This window comes from Trachymyrmex septentrionalis, unplaced genomic scaffold, assembly GCF_001594115.1.
Source record: "Trachymyrmex septentrionalis isolate Tsep2-gDNA-1 unplaced genomic scaffold, Tsep1.0 scaffold15, whole genome shotgun sequence".
NCBI classification, from domain to species: domain Eukaryota; kingdom Metazoa; phylum Arthropoda; class Insecta; order Hymenoptera; family Formicidae; genus Trachymyrmex; species Trachymyrmex septentrionalis.
Window position 1 is genome coordinate 1,245,899 of NW_017304653.1, and position 227 is coordinate 1,246,125.

Sequence of the window (227 nt, forward strand, 5' to 3'; positions counted from 1 at the left end):
CGGTAAAGTACTTGGCCCACTTAACGACGCGCGTTGTTAAGGGAGATTGCTAAACGCTTTCTCTAAACTATGCCAACCGATGACTTTGCTGGAAAATGCAACTGGGTCTCCAACTCGCGGCGACAGTCAGGAATTTGAATGATTGGTAACGCACGCTTGTCTGTTTTCGCCAAGTAAAAGCGCGTCTATTTTAAGTCTTTGTCTCTTGAGATTTTCTCATGAATTTT

The 227-nt window shown here is 44.1% G+C and overlaps 1 protein-coding gene across 1 annotated transcript in view; it reads left to right on the forward strand.

Annotated features, from left to right (window-relative positions):
• LOC108745814 (tyrosine 3-monooxygenase) overlaps positions 1–227 on the forward strand; it is a 17,502-nt gene that overhangs the window by 10,185 nt on the left and 7,090 nt on the right. The window lies entirely within an intron of this gene.